We start from the raw sequence: 18982 nt of genomic DNA on the forward strand, positions 1-18982 counted from the left end.
ACAAGACGGTGGCGGTGTGGAGGGGCGGAGAAGACGGTGGCGGTGTGGAGGGGCGGAGAAGACGGTGGCGGTGTGGAGGGGCGGACAAGACGGTGGCGGTGTGGAGGGGCGGACAAGACGGTGGCGGTGTGGAGGGGCGGACAAGACGGTGGCGGTGTGGAGGGGCGGACAAGACGGTGGCGGTGTGGAGGGGCGGACAAGACGGTGGCGGTGTGGAGGGGCGGACAAGACGGTGGCGGTGTGGAGGGGCGGACAAGACGGTGGCGGTGTGGAGGGGCGGACAAGACGGTGGCGGTGTGGAGGGGCGGACAAGACGGTGGCGGTGTGGAGGGGCGGACAAGACGGTGGCGGTGTGGAGGGGCGGACAAGACGGTGGCGGTGTGGAGGGGCGGACAAGACGGTGGCGGTGTGGAGGGGCGGACAAGACGGTGGCGGTGTGGAGGGGCGGACAAGACGGTGGCGGTGTGGAGGGGCGGACAAGACGGTGGCGGTGTGGAGGGGCGGACAAGACGGTGGCGGTGTGGAGGGGCGGACAAGACGGTGGCGGTGTGGAGGGGCGGACAAGACGGTGGCGGTGTGGAGGGGCGGACAAGACGGTGGCGGTGTGGAGGGGCGGACAAGACGGTGGCGGTGTGGAGGGGCGGACAAGACGGTGGCGGTGTGGAGGGGCGGACAAGACGGTGGCGGTGTGGAGGGGCGGACAAGACGGTGGCGGTGTGGAGGGGCGGACAAGACGGTGGCGGTGTGGAGGGGCGGACAAGACGGTGGCGGTGTGGAGGGGCGGACAAGACGGTGGCGGTGTGGAGGGGCGGACAAGACGGTGGCGGTGTGGAGGGGCGGACAAGACGGTGGCGGTGTGGAGGGGCGGACAAGACGGTGGCGGTGTGGAGGGGCGGACAAGACGGTGGCGGTGTGGAGGGGCGGACAAGACGGTGGCGGTGTGGAGGGGCGGACAAGACGGTGGCGGTGTGGAGGGGCGGACAAGACGGTGGCGGTGTGGAGGGGCGGACAAGACGGTGGCGGTGTGGAGGGGCGGACAAGACGGTGGCGGTGTGGAGGGGCGGACAAGACGGTGGCGGTGTGGAGGGGCGGACAAGACGGTGGCGGTGTGGAGGGGCGGACAAGACGGTGGCGGTGTGGAGGGGCGGACAAGACGGTGGCGGTGTGGAGGGGCGGACAAGACGGTGGCGGTGTGGAGGGGCGGACAAGACGGTGGCGGTGTGGAGGGGCGGACAAGACGGTGGCGGTGTGGAGGGGCGGACAAGACGGTGGCGGTGTGGAGGGGCGGACAAGACGGTGGCGGTGTGGAGGGGCGGACAAGACGGTGGCGGTGTGGAGGGGCGGACAAGACGGTGGCGGTGTGGAGGGGCGGACAAGACGGTGGCGGTGTGGAGGGGCGGACAAGACGGTGGCGGTGTGGAGGGGCGGACAAGACGGTGGCGGTGTGGAGGGGCGGACAAGACGGTGGCGGTGTGGAGGGGCGGACAAGACGGTGGCGGTGTGGAGGGGCGGACAAGACGGTGGCGGTGTGGAGGGGCGGACAAGACGGTGGCGGTGTGGAGGGGCGGACAAGACGGTGGCGGTGTGGAGGGGCGGACAAGACGGTGGCGGTGTGGAGGGGCGGACAAGACGGTGGCGGTGTGGAGGGGCGGACAAGACGGTGGCGGTGTGGAGGGGCGGACAAGACGGTGGCGGTGTGGAGGGGCGGACAAGACGGTGGCGGTGTGGACAAGACGGTGGCGGTGTGGACAAGACGGTGGCGGTGTGGACAAGACGGTGGCGGTGTGGACAAGACGGTGGCGGTGTGGAGGGGCGGACAAGACGGTGGCGGTGTGGAGGGGCGGACAAGACGGTGGCGGTGTGGAGGGGCGGACAAAAACACTGCATAAAACGACACCCATGAATGATTGAGGAGCTGAAAGATGTGTTATTGGCCTCCTAAGAGATGTCGAACGCTCCACCGTGTGATATTAAACCACAGAAGTGCAAGGTCTCGAGATAGTCAAAGAAGTTTCGTTGGAGTAGAAGGCGCTGGGAAACCTTGATAAAACCGTACCTATTTTAAACTCTTAAGAAACAGACCAAGTTGGAGAGTTTGAGAAGCTGAAAGACTAGTTAGGGATAAGCTTTGTGTTTGTCTCTGACCATTATCTGCCTTTGGATCCAGACTTTTTGAATGTATCTCGGTGTTGGAAGGGGAGAATCTATTAAATGCTTCGGATGAAAATCTTGAACGTTATGAACTTTCCGAGAACTGTGATTTCTACCTTATAGTCTTGCCTTAATTATATATAATGTTTGTTTTCTGATATCTTCAACATCTTCATTTTTAAATTATTGATTAAATTAAAGTTGATTATATATATATATATATATATATATATATATATATATATATATATATATATATATATATATATATATATATATATATATATATAATTAATCTGTTTTCCACTGCTTTAATGTGTTGAATTAAAAATTATATATTTCAGGTTTTAAATTTTAATTGTGGTATTGGCCCATCCTCTCAAAAGTGACTTCAGAACCCGTAACGGACAAATAACAGGGTACTGTAAATTATAACGGCTTAGGAACAATACAATATAGATTGTGCTTAGAGGGGAAAAAGAAAGACCCAAAGGAATAGGAAACTTGCAGCAACGGGAGATAAGTACCTGATAGCAAACTTTATCAAAGGTTTTTGTGGTATCTTGGGCAACGAGAAAAGAATCACAGGCTGACGAAAAGTTCAGGAAAAGGGAATTGATGTTTATTCGACCAGACCGGACTTGTGTGTTGGGATGACTTCATATTTTTGTATTTTGAAGTTAGGTAATCACATTAAACTACATATTATATCAATTAACTGTCAGAATAATGATGAGGAAAGGAGGGGGGGGGGGGAAGGGGAATTCCTATATTTGTCTGATCTCATGCTTGTAACTCCACAAAAACGTTTTGCTGTATAAAATTTATGTTCATTATTAACTGACTGACTGTTTAGTTCGACAGTAATAGTTTGAATATCCATGTGCTGGTAGGAAACCCAAGGCAGAGTTCTTGCAGGGGGGAACACAAATCCGAGCTCTGACAGGTAATCCAAGGCAGTCAAGGTGTGGGAGGGGGTGGGGCATAGTGCCTAGAGTCCTTGACTAAAAATCAATTTTTTTTATTTTTTTCGCGAAAGATAAAGAAACTTTCGTGCATTCCGTTTTAATTTTTGCGAGTTTTAAATATCTTGTGAATAATTACAAATCTGAACATATTTTAATCTGGAAAAATATTTTCCATATCATATCACTGTGTTCCATATCATTGCTTTTATTTAAATGTCTGACAGATTGACACTCTGAAATAAAGGTGTGGATGACAAACGAAATTCACAGCAAAGAAATTTATACTAACATTTAAAGATGTAACCATCATATAATTATGCTTGCATGATCAGAGAAATCATACTTGTCATCCCCAAAGTTTAAAAATACTATTTCTTCCAAACAAATCCTCATCACTTTGTTGATGAGGATTGGCCCACCAAACCGTCAAATTCTTTTAGCCGTTCAACCTGTCAAGTTCTCATGGCCAGCCAAACCAATGTGGTCCCCTCACGCACGCTGCCGTTCATGTGAGGACAAATCGTTATAATACTGGGAGTTGGGCTGTTTTATTGGAATCATTACTGAATATATTGATTTGTTTAATATATAATGTGTAAGAATTTATCTCACTTACGAGGCCTAAGAAAATAGTTGTTACTCAATCCTCGCGGTGACGTCACAGATATGACAGTAATAGTAAACGTACAATTCATATTTTAATAATGTGAATAATCCACAAAATACCTAAATTTAAGAATTAATTCGTAGTTAGTCTTAAAAGCTAAAAATCCTCATGGCGGTATATTATTAGAATTGTGTTTAAGGAGTTAATTGTTATAATTATGAAATATTTCCCATTCTAAGTGTGAAATGATCCAGTTATAAATGAATGTATTATAAAGGGAGGAGTCACTCTTACTATCTTAATTTTGTGTAAACATTATTGCACCCAATTGGAAAAATAAGAAGATAGGAGATGAAATTTCCCCAAAAATTGGCAAATAAGGTTTCTGGGATATTTACAATAAAACTTATTAATGATATAAAATACATTTTTCTAACATGTAAAAGATAAAAAAAATTGTTTATAAAAATACTGAATGGAGACAAATTCAGTTTTAGTAATGGTCATCGAACTAACAGTTCTCATTACTTTTAAAACAAATACATAGTATTTGTAATAATTACAAGCTTTGTCGTAGTTTTAGTCGTCTAGATTTTTTGTTTGTTTTATCTTTCCCCAAATGACTATTTGTCCTTAGGACAAATATATAGGGTATTGGTATTTGGTATTATCCAAGCAATGCAGGGTATTATTCAAGTGGCTGTTTGATATTGACATGTTTGTAGACACGATAGCAGTCTTCGGTGTATACACCTTTAGGCCCACTCTTGGGATACTGACATCGGTTCCGTCGGGTATCTGTGCAGAGTTTATAAGATTTTTTAAGATTGCTTCATGTTGCGAGTGAACCCTGGCTCTCTTAAAATAGGCAAGTTCGGTAGCATCTACCCAGCGTCGCTTAAATAGGGTGACGTCCCGCCAAACACACACCGAAACTACGACGTTGGTACAACGTTCGAACAAGTTTTAACTCCTAACTAGTTATAACAACCAATATAGCCAGTTGTAACAACGTTCTAATACGTCATAAACATGTTAAACCAAGATGTAACAACTTTATTACAAGTTGTAACAAGCGGAAAATAGACAGTTTCGGTTTGTGTTTCCAGGGGTGGGGGTTAAAATTATAGTCCCGCAATCGAAGACCCTCGGGTGACCAGGAGGGGCAACTATCTCTGTTGGAAAATCCGACACCATTTAATAATATTACATGCAGGCAGATAATATTGCTGTTGCGTTGTATAAACAAGTTACCCATAGAAAATGTAACTTGTAGTGGAATTTCTGTCTATAGAAAACGGGATATCATTACCACATACTATTATAAATTCACCACCTATTATGGTGGGAATTATTCTTAAATACATTAGTCTTTGGACTTTACCATCATAAAAACATCTCATATAAATTAACTTCATTATCAGAATTATAATAGAGTAAATGTGACCCTTCTATCACTTACTGTCATCTGGACAATGTAGACCAGTAGCGTCAGTGAGGAGGGAGTGGTCGGATATTGTTATTGTACTTAGACCAGAGGCATGGGAGCAATTTGGCTCCTGTTAATTTTACTTGGACGAAGTGTTATGGAAGCCAAAGGTGTACCATCAACAACACGCTGTCAACAAATACAAGTTAAGTGTTCTGCCGAAACCCGTTTATCTAATTATTTGTGGCCATGAATATTAGGTAGATATAAGGGGCGACCCGGTTAGAATACGAACTGCCTCTTAATAAAAGGTAATTAAGCCTAGGTCTTTATGCTTCCATGTACAGTGTTTTCTCTGATGTAGCTGTCATATATTAGTATTCTGGCTTTACAGCTAGCGCCCTTTTGACAGGTCAAGATGAGGAAGCATGCTTTGTGCATCAGTTACTAGGGTGATGGAAGCTACCTCACACGAGGAAAATGTGGTGTCTACATTCTGGTTATACCTGGTGGACTAAGGCCTGCTGTACAAATAAGATAAGGAACCTCGTCAATGTATGTAGTCTAATACTGTAGTTTGATTGGCTGCATATATATAAATTTAATATAAACCCCCCTAATGTGTAGAGGATCGATTTTGTGGGCTTCGTAGCCTGGTGGATAGCGTGCAGGACTCGTAATTCTGTGGCACGGGTTCGATTCCCGCACGAGGCAGAAACAAATAGGCAAAGTTTCTTTCACCCTGAATGCCCCTGCTACCTAGCAGTAAATAGGTACCTGTGAGTTAGTCAGCTGTCACGGGCTGCTTCCTGGGGGTGGAGGCCTGGTCGAGGACAGGGCCGCGGGGACACTAAAGCCCCGAAATCATCTCAAGATAGGTGAGATTATTGCAGAAATACAGTCCACTTAACATCATACAAATTGCTATCGAAGTATACAAATTAACGTAAATATAAATTCTATATAAATTCATATAAATTAAATAAATATAAATCTCACAGGTCGGTTCCCACAATCTCCTTCCTCATATCAAGCAGTTTCGGCATCGTCTTAACCTTTATGTATATCACGTTTGTGTCGAACCTTCCCAGGCCACCTAAGACCACGTTGAGCTTCCGTTTATTTTTGAGGAAAAAGAGAGCACGTTGTTAATATGGAAACAGTGCATGAATAGTAAGTTAAAAAAATCATTAAAAGAATTACAAAGCTTAAATTACTTTCACTAGAAAGGTGAATAATGAATTAATATGAACAAATCCCCAAGGGCCGTGATGAGGGTTCGAACCGACGTCTGGGATGATCCCAGACGCCTTATTCTAATGTGCCACAGGGTAAAAAAAAATGGAAACCTTGAGTGCAACTGCCCTCACAAGGCTCGCACAGCTTCTCCGGGGGAAGGGCCGTCAGGGTTCAACCCAGGTTCAAACCCTCATCACGGTCCTTGTGGATTTGTTCATTTGATGCATCACGCTATTGTGATTTCTGTGTGTAATATGATGATAATGGTTCGGTAACATGGGTTGAAATTATGGGGAACAATTACCGCGTAACACATTAACAGTGGAGTAGCTTTTTGTTTCAAGCGTAGGTTAGACACGCATATGAATGAGATTGTCCACAACCGTGGACATCTTCAAGAGGAAACTAGATTTATTCCTCCAAGGAGTGCCGGACCAACCGGGCTGTGGTGGGTATGTGGGCCTGCGGGCAGCTCCAAGCAACAGCCTAGTGGACCAAACTCTCACAAGTCAAGCCTGGCCTCGGGCCGGGCTTGGGGAATAGAAGATCTCCCAGAACCCCATCAACCAGGTATCAACCAGGGTGCATATAAACAAGAGCTATCTCATATTGGCCCCCTCCCCGCTCAGCTCGTTGTTGCCGTGTGGGGGCTTAGTGGGCGGCTGCCGGAGTGTGATGCTCCTTGGGACAGTCCTCTGTCCTTTTCTAGCCTTGTGCTCCTGCTGCCGTCCTCTCCAATTCTGCTGGGCACCTTTTCCTTTTCCTTCTGTTTCGTTTTTCTCCCCCCGCTTCTATCTCCTTGCCGTTTTCTGCCGACCTTTTGCTTGTTCTGGTTCTTCCCTTGGACTACTTCTATTTTGGCGCCCGGGTGCTTGAGGAGGCATACTCTTGCACCCGTAGAACTGTAGTACCCGACGTCGAGAGCGAGGGAAACCTTTTATTGTCAATCCCCCTTTCGTCACTGAACCCGATCTCGACGGACTGTCGGTTTCTTAAGGTGGCGTTTGTGGGGCGTATACTCACGACGCACCTCTGGGAGGCCCCAGCAAGATCGGCGATAGCTTCTTGTTGGGTGTCCTGCCTCTAATTGTGGCTCCATAGTGGGTGTGGGGGCACATTCGTGAATGAATTTTTTTTTTCGTAATGATAATGACCCCTGTTTCGGCTGTTTCTGATTTACCTTCTCAGGCTCGTGGGGTGGGCGACCAAGCCCCTGAGTCAGTCCGTGTTGGAAAACCGGGCTCTGTAGCCTCCGCTGCATTGGGCCCCGACCTTGCTCCTCCTTTGGCCTCTCTGACTCCTTCCCCTGGCTCCCCTCCCTCCTCTGTGGTTGGGTCGAACCCCAAGCCCCCAGTGGTGACTACCTCGTCCCCTGGCGCGGCTCCTTCTCTAGTTGTAACTAGTGCGCCTTTTAACCCCTCTCTCTCTGGGGGTTCTCACCGCTGTCCTCGTCACGGCCGCCCTCGCTCGATTCCTTCCAGTTCTGCTACCTATCAAGCCTTGTTTGGTCCCGCTTCGTGGGCCAAATATTTTGATCTCCCTCTTGATTCTGCGCCTCCTGAAGATTTTTCCCTCCATCGACATCTCGTTGATTCCGTGGATGCCTCCATTACTTTCAACCCCACTTGTCTCGGTACACGTGTCGTTGCTGCTCCTTCTCAGGATGCTGCTTCCCGCTTGGCTGCCTTATCCTGCCTTGGCGAGATCCCTGTTCGGGTCTCGAAGAACGTTCAGTTGAATGCCAGTGTTGGCACTATTCTGCTCCCGCCCCATGTTGCGACCGGTGTTCGGGACCTGCGCAACTGCCACGACGATATTCGCCATATCCTTGCTGCCCAGGGCCATTCTATTTTCCAGGTGGACACGTTTACTCGTCCCCCTCGTGGTAGTCGCCGTCAACCCCTCCGGGTTGTGAAGATTACCTTTGATGGTAGGACCCTCCACCCTCTGTCATTCTTGCTGGTGCCAGGTGCTCTGTCCAGGAGTACATTCCTTCTCCTCGGCTCTGTAACAAGTGCTGGAGGTTTGGGCATGGTGCCCTCCGCTGCTCCGGGACTGTCTCTCTCTGTCCTTTGTGTGGTGGCGAAGGTCACTCTAAGTCGGAGTGCACTCCTCCCCAGGCTCGTTGCCTCAACTGCGGTGAGGCCCATCCTACCTTCTCCCGTGCGTGTGTCCATTACAAGCTTGAGGCAGCCGTCCTCAACTTGAAGCACCGGGAGAGTTTATCTTTTAATGAGGCGAGACGCCAGGTTCGCCGGCTCCCGCCTTATGCTAATATCTCTTATGCTCGCGTGTTGCGCTCTTCCTCTCCTCGTCCTCCCCGCCTTCCTCAGACTCACAACCGTTTCCGGGCCTTAGACCCTGATACGCCCACTGCCCCCTCCGCTGTTCCTTTGGGTTCTCTCCCGAAGGATCCACCTCCTGGTCCTCTGTCTGGGGTTCCCCTTCTTTCTACCCGGTCTGTTGTCTCCTGTGTCTTCTTTCTCGTCTTCCTCCGTTCCTCCTTCCCCTCCGTCTCTTGACTCTCCCTGCCGCCTGTCGGTGCAGGCTGATGTCCATCGCTCTCCAAACGGCCGTCATGTGTGCTCTTGTTCAGCTTCTCCTGTTGAGACGCAAGAATCCGTTGCCCAGTACGTGGTTGCTGGGACACCTGTCTCTTAAAGTCGGAAGCGTAAACCTTCCTCCACCCCGGCGGGTAAGAAGGTTTCGCTTTCTTCCTCGGCCCCTACTTCTGCCTCTCTCCCTCCTTCCCCTCCCATTTCGGTGGTTGCGCCCCCTGTTCCTGCTATGGAGGTTTCTTTAGCCCCCGCTTCCCTCTCGGTTGCTGCCCTTGCTGAGGTATGCTCCCCTCTTTCTACCCCCTCTTCCTGCTGCTGTCCTTGACTGCTCCTCTCCGTTGTCTCCTCCTCTTCCTCCTCCTCCTCCGGACCCCGCCCGCCCACCTCTGATCTGTTCTCCCGTTTTCTTCCCTCCGTCTTTGCTCAGTTTAACCATGCCCCCTAACCCTGACTTTGCTGATCCTGAACCCGACCCTGATATTCTTTAACGTGCTCTGTTACTCTCTCGCCTTTGTTTCTTCCTTGTTCTCCGTTTGTCCTTTCTCTTCTCGTCGTTGTCCATTCTTCAATGGAACGTTCGAGGTTATTACGCCAATTTCCTCGAACTCCAATTTCTGATTTTGCGGTTTTCGCCCCTTTGTGTCTGTCTCCAGGAGCCGATGCTTCGTGCTCGTCCTGGTCGTTTTCGTGGCTATTCCTTTCTCTCCCCCCCCCCCAGCTGTTGCTGGGACTTCTAATTCTTCTGCTCTTTTGATTCGTGCTGATTTTCCCTTTGTTCCTTTACTTTTTCCTTCGCCTCTCCATTGTTCTGCTGCTCGTATCTTTGTGGGGAAATGGTACACAGTTTGTTCCATTTATCTCCCCCCCCGAGTGTCCCGCTTTCTCTTCCTGATTTGAAACACCTCCTAGACTCCTTGCCGGAGCCTGTGCTGCTGCTGGGTGACTTCAATTGTCGTCATTCTCTTTGGGGTGACGTTCTGACGAATACCCGGGGTCTCCTTCTTGAGCCGTTTCTCCTCTCTTCTTCTCTGTCTCTTCTGAATTCTGGTGAGTCCACTCATTTGGACTCTCGGACTCGCACCCTTTCTTGTCTTGATCTTTCTCTCTGCTCTTCTTCTTTACTTTGATTTCACGTGGCAGGTTCTTGATGACCTCCATGGAAGTGATCATTTCCCCATCCTTGTTTCCTTTTTCTCTTTTCGCCCTTCCCTCTCTTTCCCTAGGTAGCAGTTTGCTAAGGTGGACTGGACCCTATTTACCCTCAGTGCTACTCTCTCTCGCGCTCTCCTCCTTTTTCATGACCCTGTCTTCAACGCTGCCCTCCGCTCTATCCCTCGCTCTTCCTCTCGGGGTCCACGGAAGTGCGTTCCCTGGTGGAATGCGGACTGTGCTCGGGCTGTCCGCTGTAAGCGTGCAGCCTGGAAGAGGATACCCCGTAGGCAGACGACCGATTCTTTTCTTTTCTTTCGGAAAGCGAGTGCGGTGGCCCGTAGGGCCATCCGTACGGCTAAACGTGAATGTTGGGCATCTTATGTCTCAACAATTACGTCCGAAACTCTTCTGGCCCAGATCTGGTTTGTATCCGCAAGATAGCGGGTAAGTTCGTTCCCGATGTTTCACCGGTCCTTCACCTCCATGATACTCTTGTGGCGGACCCGTTGCAGGTCGCTTCCGTACTGGGTTCCCACTTTCCTTCTGTTAGCTCTGGTCTTCATCTTCCCCAATCTTTTCTTCTTCGTAAACCTGTCCTTGAGTCTCGTCCTTTAGATTTCTGCACTCGTCTTCAACTTCCCTATAATGATCCCTTCTCTCTCTCTGAACTTCGTTCTGCCCTGGCCCTCTGCGGTTCTACGGCAGCGGGCTCCGATGGTATTCATTATGAGATGCTTCACCATCTCCCTCCGTGCACGTCTCAGTATTTACTGAGTCTAATAGGACCTGAATAGGACTTTCGCCCTATTGCTCTCACAAGTTGTGTCTGCAAACTCTTTGAACGTATGGTTAACGTTCGTCTGATGTGGTTCCTGGAACACCATCACCTCCTCTCCCCCTTCTCAATTTGGTTTCCGCAAGTGCCGCAGCACGACAGATGTCCTGGTGAACTTGGAGTCTATATTCCTACTGCTTTTGCTGCGAAGACCTCCGTTGTTGCCGTCCTTTTTGACCTGGAAAAGGCTTACGACACCACTTGGCGATAGCATATTCTATCTCAACTTCGTTCTTTTGGCCTTCGTGGTCATCTCCCTCTCTTTCTCCGCAGCTTCCTCTCCCGTCGTTCCTTTCGGGTGCGCCTTGGTACTGCTCTCTCTCCTTCTTTTCAGCAATACGAAGGTGTGCCCCAGGGTAGTGTTCTGAGCACTACTCTTTTTCTGGTTGCCCTCAATGGTCTTCTTTCCTCTCTTCCTTCAGGTGTCTTCTCCGCTCTCTATGTCGATGATCTTACCCTTTGCTGTCAGGGTGATGACTCGCCTCTCCTTCAACGCCGGCTTCAACTTGCAATTGATGCCGTGTCGTCTTGGGCCACCGATCATGGCTTCAAGTTCTCTACTTCTAAAACTTGTGCCATGCCTTTTACGCGGGAACGGGTTGTTCTTCGTCCCTCTTTGTCACTTTATGGTCATCCCCTTGAATACAAAAGATTCCGCAAAGCTTTTGGGGTTATTCCTTGACACTCGTTTGTCTTGGTCTCCCCATATCTCTTTCCTCCGTGTTGAGTGCTCTAAGGCCCTTACCCTCCTTCGGTTCTTGTCCCATACTTCTTAGGGGGCAGATAGGCGCACACTCCTTGCTTTACATTCCTCTCTCGTCCTGTCTAAGCTCGATTATGGTTGCCCTGCTTACTCGTCTGCTTCTCCTTCTACTCTTCGCCGTCTTGATGCTTTGCACCATACTGGGTTGCGCCTCAGTTCTGGTGCCTTTCGTTCGACTCCCATCCTTAGCTTGTATGTTGACACTGGCTTCCTGTCTCTCCAGGACCGCCGTGATCGCTACTGTCTTCACTATCTTGCGCGGTCCTTGTAACATCCTTCCTCTCGCCTCTGTCGTGCTTTAACTTTTACCCCTCCTGCGGTTCCTGTTCCTCTTCACCACCTCCCTCTTTCTGTCCGGTTATCTCGCCTACAGGATTCTCTTTCCGTTCGTATTTCTGATGTTTCTCCTCATGTTGTTCCTTCTTTGCCCCCGTGGAGGGTCCCTCTTCCGCGGTTTTGTACATCCTTGACCCGTATCGCTAAAGCTTTTACCCCTCCTACGGTTCTAAAACGCCTTTTCCTCGCACTTTTCTTCTCACTCCCGCTCCGTTTCAGTCTTCACCGATGGGTCTAAGTCAGCGGACGGTGTTGGCTACTCTGTTGTTTTTCCTGATCGCACTTATATGTTTCGCTTGCCTCCGGAGACTAGCATCTTTACAGCGGAACTTTATGCTATTCTCTATGCTCTTCGTCTCCTGCTTTCTCGTTGTCAGTCTTCCTTTGTAGTTGTTGTTGACTCTCGTAGTGCCCTCATGGCTCTCGGGTCCTTTAATCCGGTTCATCCAGTAGTTGTCGAGATCCAGCATTGGCTGTTCCTCGTTCACAGTAAATTTAAGTCGGTTGAGTTTTGTTGGGTTCCCAGCCATATTGATGTGTCTTTAAATGAGCATGCGGATGCTGCCGCCAAGGAAGCTGTCCGCTCTTGTCCCATCTCTCGTAAAGGCATTCCGTATTCCGACTTTTACCCGGTTATCCATTCCTCAGTCCTTACCCGTTGGCAGGCTTCTTGGTTGTCTGTTACTGGTAACAAGCTACGTACTCTTAAATGTTGTGTTTCCTCGTGGCCGTCCTCCTTCCACCGTAACCGGCGGTGGGAAACAGCTCCGGCGAGGTTGCGTATTGGCCATACTCGCTTAACCCATGGTCACTTGATGGAGCGCCGCCCTGCTCCTTATTGTCCTAGTTGCATTGTCCCTCTTACGGTCGTGCATGTCCTTCTTGAATGTCCTGACTTCCAGGACGAGCGTGTGTCTTGCTTTCCGACCGCCCCTCGCGGTCACCTGTCCCTCGATAGAATTCTTGGCGACTCGGATACTTTTGATATCGTTCGCCTTATGCGTTTTTGTTCTCGTATTGGCATCCTTGGTGATATTTAGCGCCCTCTGATTATTTTGCGTATTTGATGGTGCTACATAGCCTTCCCGGTTTGGTGCCTTCTTTTGATAATTACTTACTTACTTTACTGGTCCAGGACGGACCGAAACGTCGCTGCTTCTCAACGACGTAGAGGTCTATGTAAAAAAAAAAAAGTAAAAAAGAAAGAGACGTTTGAGTTGTGCGGTCATCATAGATACTCCTCTGTAATGGTCGACAGACTGACAGATCCTGGACGTGTTTACCCCTCGCATTTACATTCTCCTATAATACAAATGAAAATGTGTTCGTGGTTAATGGATGGTAATGATTGGGGAAAGTAGGAAGAAGAAATAAAATGGGGAAAGTAAAAGGAGAGAGAAGCATTTGCGAAGAATTATAGAAGAGTTGCACTAACGTCCCAAATAATAAAAGTATTTGAGTGATTAGTCAGGTCACCAGTTTCATGGAGGTTATCTTGAGATGATTTCGGGGCTTTTTTTTTTAGTGTCCCCGCGGCCCGGTCGTCGACCAGGCCTCCACCCCCAGGAAGCATCCCGTGACAGCTGACTAACACCCAGGTACCTATTTTACTGCTAGGTAACAGGGGCATTGGGTGAAAGAAACTCTTCCCATTGTTTCTCGTCGGCGCCTGGGATCGAACCCAGGACCACAGGATCACAAGTCCAGCGTGCTGTCCGCTCGGCCGATTGGCTCCATTGGAGACCAATGATATTCGCAACTAAGGCCAACATGGATTTAGAGCGGGAAGATCGTACCTCTCACAGCTACTTGCCCACTACGACAGTCACTCAGGCATTAGAAGAATAGAATGTTGATGAATACCCGGACATCGCAAAGGCATTCGATAAATGTGACCATGGAGTGATAGCTTCTTATTTGAATACCCAAAATTAGGTCAATGGGAATAACCGGTAAAATAGGACGCTGGATACTCGGTTTTCTCTCAAACAGAACAAAGAGTCAACCATATAAAGTAGAGACCAAGCACAGTTAAAAGCTCTGTGCCTCCTACCTATATACAAAAGTTCACCTGACGTCACAGAACAGAGCACCTCATGTTTTCACGCTGTCTTCACCTGTTTCAGTATTGATCTGGGTAACTACTCCCATGTCACCCCTAAATCTTCACCTTTCCAGTGAATGTAATTTAAGCTTTTAATTGGGAGTCGGTGGAGGATGTCTTGTGACTAGTCTGCTTGATGTGTGGTTGGACACACCAACCACCAAAGAAAACAAATGCATTTTGGCAACCATTGGAGTTGAACACTGGATCAGCCTCGTTGGCACTGATGATGAAAACAGGAAGTGACAAAGCAAAGAGACATCCACTAATCACAATGTATCAATCTTCATTGTATATAAGTGCCCGTGGAAGGCCAAACCCCATGAAGTACGGCCAGTTCTCCTCGATGAAACTTAATCTCTCGTAAAGTTCCCAACCAATGTTGAACCATCTGCACTCAAAGGCATAAAGTGCATTATGCATACACAGGTGAATACCGTTCAGGATCAAATCTACACCCACCAGAGGCACCAGCTTCATCAAGCTAGCCTGTATGACAAAAAGAAACTGGTCAAAGATGGAGATGAGAATCGGCTACAAGTTTACTGATGCTACTGATCAGGTGAGGACGTCCTTGGCGCTGGCGATATGCACTGTCAGCTATGTATTGAAACCATATGGTGTTAATGATCCTGGAGAGCACGAAGAGTGGCAAGACCCACAATATGTTGAAGATGGTTGTGAGGATGGGCAGCACTAACGGCCACACTAGCCTCCTTCATCCAGGAAGAGCCTCAGCCCCCTGCTTCAGTCCCGGCAGCAGCATGTAGTGGAAGAATGCTACACTGAGGCCGAAAACAGCACCGTTGAGGATGCAACACTGCAATGTAAATGCAATGCATTGTAAGCATGTAAATGCAATGCATTGAATTGTTGGGCCCATTGTAATCACACAATGTTGATAAGTGTGAACTCAAAGATTTACTAGTTGGTCAAAGCTTCACACTCCCAATCGTTACAAGGGATCTCTCTTTCTCTCTCTCTCTCACACACACACACACACACACACACACACACACACACACACACACACACACACACACACACACACACCCACCCCTCCCTCTCCCATACCCACCATGTCCCCCCTCCCGCCTTTCCCCCCCTCCCCCTTCATCCCATACCCTCTCTATCCCTCCTCCCTCACACAATATCCTCCATGTCCCCCCTATCTCATTACCCGATACCCTACCTGTTCCCCCTTCCCTTGAACCCCCACCCCCCACTCCAAAATCTTTTCAGTCCTTGCAAACCACGTCATAGATCTTCACACCCAGGGAACAGCTTTCCCCACCAGTAGAACACTCACCAAGAAGGGGACAAGAAAATGAACAGAAGATAGCTTCAAGGCAATGTACACTAACGTAAATGGGATTACAAATAAAACAAGTGAACTCGGAGAATGGGCACTAGAAGAAAACCCAGACATAATAGCACTCACAGAAACAAAGCTAACGAAAACCATAACAAATGCAGTGTTTTCACAGGACTTCTATGTAGTGAGGAAAGAGAGAGAAGGGAGAAGAGGTGGTGGTGTAGCTTTGCTGCTAAGAAAACGTTGGAGTTTTGAAGAGATGGTTAATCAGAGCTGTGAAGGTTTCAGTGATTACATATCAGGCACCATTGCAGCTGGAGGACAGAAAATTATAGTAGTAGTCATATATAACCCCCCACCGAACGATAGAAGACCCAGACAGAAATATGATAGAATCAACATGGCCACCATCAACATAGAGAACATCTTCTGTGGCAAGCAGGAATGGATCCAGAATACAAGTCACAGGAGACTTGAATCATGGGAAGATAGATTGGGAGAACAGAGACCCACATGGAGGACCAGACACATGGAGAGCTAAGCTGCTGAACATGGCAACAAGAAACTTTCCAAGTCAACACGTCAAGGGATCGACAAGAATGAGAGAGGAGAGGATGAGCTAGCTTTGCTTGATCTGATATTTACCCTAAAATGAGTCGGATATAAGGGAAGGGAAGTTGGAAGCCCCCTTGGGAATGAGGGATTACAGTGTATTGAGCTTTGAGTATTTGCTTGAGCTAGGAATTATCTCCCCAAAAAAGAACTGGGAAACATAGGGCTGGCGTACCGAAAAGGAAAGTATGCGATGAATAAATTCCTAAGGGCTATACAATGGGACACACAACTCGGAGCTAAGTCCGTACAAGACATTGATGAACTGTCACCCAAAAGTGTCAGGAGGTGGTATGCAGGTTTATCCCGGTCCGACAGGAAAAAAACGAGAAGCAAACGAATTCGTGGTTTAATAGGGAATGTATGAAAGCAAAGGAGCTGAAAAAAAAGCGTGGAGGAACTTCCAAAATAACAGAACACCAGAAAGTAGAGAGAGATAACAGAGAACCAGGAACGAGTATGTTAGTGTGAGAAGAGCAGCTGAGAAAAGGTATGAAAATGATACAGCTAATAAAGCCATCACAGAACCAAAGCTACTACACAGTCACATCAAGAGGAAAACAACAGTGAAGGAACAGGTGATGAAAATTAGAACGGGTGAGGACAGGTACACAGAGAATGACAGAGGTGTGTGAAGAACTCAACAGGTTCCAGGAGGTCTTTACAATAGAACAAGGAAAGGTCACGGCGCTAGGAGAGGTGGCAGCAAACCAGGCGACCTTGGAAGGGTTCGAAATTACAAGAGATGAGGTCAAGAAGCATCTATTGGAGCTGGATGTGAGAAAAGCTGTTGGGCTGGACGGAATCTCACCATGGATATTGAAAGTGTGTGCAGGAGCACTTTGTTTGCCACTCTCCATAGTGTATAGTAGGTCTCTGGAAACGGGAGACCTACCAGAAATATGGAAGACGGCTAATGTAGTCCCAATATACAAAAAGGGTGACAGACAAGAGGCACTGAACTACAGGTCAGTGTCCTTAACTTGTATACCATGCAAGGTGATGGAGAAGATCGTGAGAAAAAACCTAGTAACACATCTGGAGAGAAGGGACTTCGTGACCACCCATCAACATGGTTTCAGGGAAGGTAAATCTTGCCTGACGGGCTTAATAGAATTCTACGATCAGGTGACAAAGATTAAGCAAGAAAGAGAAGGATGGGCGGACTGCATTTTTTGGACTGTCGGAAAGCCTTTGACACAGTACCCCATAAAAGGCTGATGCATAAGCTGGAGAAACAGGCAGGAGTAACTAGTAGGGCGCTCCAGTGGATAAGCGGGTACCTAAGCAATAGGAAGCAGAGAGTTAGTGAGGGGTGAGACCTCAGATTGGCGTGAAGTCACCAGTGGAGTCCCAAAAGGCTCTGTACTCGGACCTATCCTGTTTCTGATATACGTAATTGATCTCCCAGAGGGTATGACTCATTCTTCTCAATGTTTGCTGACGACGCCAATATTATGAGGAGGATTAACACAGAAGAGGACATCTTGAGGCTTAAAGAAGACCTGGACAAGCTGAGGAATGGTCGAACAAATGGCTGTTAGAGTTTAACCCAAGCAAATGTAATGTAATGTCGATATGTGTAGGGAGCAGGAGACAAGATACAAGGTATCATTTGGGAGATGAAATACTTCCAGAGAGAGACCGAGATAGACTTGGGGGATGATATCACGCCAGACATGTCCCTTGAAGCTCATATCAAGAGGATAACATCAACGGCATATGCCAGGTTGGCTAACACAAGAACGGCCTATAGAAACTTGTGCAAGGAGTCTTTCAGAACATTATATATCACATACGTCAGAACAATCCTGGAGTATGGGGTTCCAGCATGGAGTCCATATCTAGTCAAGCATAAGACTAAACTGGAAAAGGTTCAAAGTTCAGGTACTAGTCTGGTGACAAACCTGAGGGGTATGAGCTATGCGGAGAGACTACGGGAATTAAACCTCGCGTCACTGGGAGACGTAAGAGTTAGAGGGGACATGATCACCACATACAAGATTCTCAGAGGAATTGATAGGGTAGATAGACACTTCTTAACACAAGGGGCACACTCACCAGGGGACACATGTGGAAACTGAGTGCCCAAATAAGCCATAGAGATGTTAGAAAGAATTTTTTTCAGTGTCAGGGTAGTAGACAAATGGAATGCATTAGGCAGTGATGTGGTGGAGGCTGACTCCATACACATCTTAAAGTGTAGATATGATAGTCCAGTAGGCTCAAATACATGTACATTAGTTGATTGACCGTTGAGAGGCGGGACCAAAGAGCCAGAGCTCAACCCCTACAAGCACAACTACGTAAGTGTACACACACACTTTATCCTGCTCCCCCAAAAGATCAGATCAGATTTATCCAGATCTCCCCGAAATAAGAACTAGGAAAAAAAGGCTGGCATACCGAAAGGGGAATTATGAGATGAGAATTTTCCTAAGGGAAATGCCTTGGGACACAGATCAGAGTCTGTACAAGATATGGACTATGTCTTCCAAAAGTGTCAGGAGGCAGTAAACAGGTTTATCCCGGCCCAAAAGGAAAAATCAGAGAAGCAAAAGAAGAATCCATGGAAGGGCGTGTATGGTTATCTTGAGATCTTGAGGTTATCTTGAGATGATTTCGGGGCTTTAGTGTCCCCGCGGCCCGGTCCTCGACCAGGCCTCCACCCCCAGGAAGCAGCCCGTGACAGCTGACTAACTCCCAGGTACCTATTTACTGCTAGGTAACAGGGCATTCAGGGTGAAAGAAACTTTGCCCATTTGTTTCTGCCTCGTGCGGGAATCGAACCCGCGCCACAGAATTAAGAGTCCTGCGCGCTATCCACCAGGCTACGAGGCCACCTAATTCCTTTGATGGAATCAAAGGAACTGAACAAAAGGGCACGGAGGTACTTCCAGAATAACAGAAAAC

The sequence above is a fragment of the Procambarus clarkii genome, chromosome 12 (assembly GCF_040958095.1).
Source record: "Procambarus clarkii isolate CNS0578487 chromosome 12, FALCON_Pclarkii_2.0, whole genome shotgun sequence".
Classification (NCBI taxonomy): Eukaryota; Metazoa; Arthropoda; class Malacostraca; order Decapoda; family Cambaridae; genus Procambarus; species Procambarus clarkii.